Source organism: Puntigrus tetrazona, chromosome 20 (assembly GCF_018831695.1).
Source record: "Puntigrus tetrazona isolate hp1 chromosome 20, ASM1883169v1, whole genome shotgun sequence".
NCBI lineage: Eukaryota > Metazoa > Chordata > Actinopteri > Cypriniformes > Cyprinidae > Puntigrus > Puntigrus tetrazona.
In genome coordinates, this window is record NC_056718.1 from 8,625,067 (window position 1) to 8,626,658 (window position 1,592).

Sequence of the window (1,592 nt, forward strand, 5' to 3'; positions counted from 1 at the left end):
ATGCAGAAACGTAACGAAAGAATTAAACGATTGCTCCCATTTATTGTGAAAAAGATTCCTTCTTTCTTTTATCTTCTATTCGCCCATATGCTGTTCTGGCGTTTTCATCTTTGGCCCATTGTTGGCCACGAGAGATTCACCCCACATTCGATAGAAGCGTAGTTATTCTTGAAATTCTTGACCTTTTTGACTGGATGAGGGCTGCCAGATGAAGTGTGCAGAGACTGACCTGAAACTAACATTAACATCGCATACATATATCACTAGCCCAATTTTTCACGCCTTTGGACTGGGCTTACCTGGTATATAGGTATGAAGGTGCTGCGTAAAGTGCAGTTTGGCTTGTCTTACCTGTCAACTACAGCACTGACAAATAAAGAATAACTTATCTCTTTATGTACATGCACATAGTACGGCGTACTAATTTGTCTGTACAGATGCTGCATTTTAACCATCAACAGCTGCTGTCATGACCTTTAGCGTGGAAGACCTTTTGAGGAGAAAAAGCTATTCATTAGCCAGTTGATTACTAGCTGGCAAAACAACCTGAAAAACACACTCTCAACATTGCAGCTATAAATACAGAGCAGAGATATTTCCATTTCCTAGATTTGATTTCGCAATTTGTTTTTTCGAGAAAGTTCTAGGTCAAGCAGCCCAGGCTGGTGTAATAGCACTGACCTGACCTAAATATTAAGGAAATCTAGATCCAAATCTCCAGTTTCAGTCTTTTTGATTCATGTATTATATGTTTTAGATGAACCTAAATTATTTGAGAGTTGTTTCTTGAGAGCCCTAGTTTTATTGTGTATTTCATGATGCAATTAATGACGCATAAGGCCTACTCAATATACTTTAGCCAGATGGAAAAAATTGTCTAGCTAATGGAGCATGAGCTTTCTAGTCTAGTTACATTTGTAGCTGTACCACAATCCATTACAGCAGCTTACACGTGTGCAGGCCTCAAAGGTAGCGTGACTGAGCTCTACCATCTGAACTGACAAATGTGTACGTGAAAAACACACACACACACACACACACACACACACACACACACACACACAGCCACACTGGCTAATACACACACACACACAAATAAATGTATTATAAGCAAAGAAAAAGCAATGTGAAGGATGATAGAAGAATGTCCAAAAGGAAAGAAACGGGCTCTAGGAATCAAGCAGAAGTGTGTCCAAGGAAGTGCTGTGGAGAGAGCATTGATGCAGGTGGGGCTGAAACACTTGAGGCAGCCTGATTCACTGATGAACACGCGCAGCCTGTGAGTGTGTTCTTACTTCTTCTTCTTTCTACTTCCATCACTTTCTTCCCACCATCAAAAGTGGGGATGTCCTTTGACTGGCAATATGAGGGTTCATGCTCCTCGTGTCCACCACCTGAGGGGAAAAGTAAGAAGAAGTAAGGTGTAAAAGAAGACATTTTATTACACTAACCAAACCTCTTGGCCTTATAAAACTGTAAATGCAATTTTTCTATATTTTCTATTTCACAGCATTATTAGATGTAGCTAAGGCAAACGTGGAAATTGGTATTAGTTCAGAATCTACATAACTGTAATTGAAACATCAAATATA

The 1,592-nt window shown here is 39.6% G+C and overlaps 1 pseudogene; it reads left to right on the top strand.

Annotated features, from left to right (window-relative positions):
- Positions 1 to 1,133: 1,133 nt before the first annotated feature.
- The window catches only part of LOC122325469, a 17,157-nt pseudogene continuing 16,698 nt past the window's right edge, over positions 1,134 to 1,592 (top strand).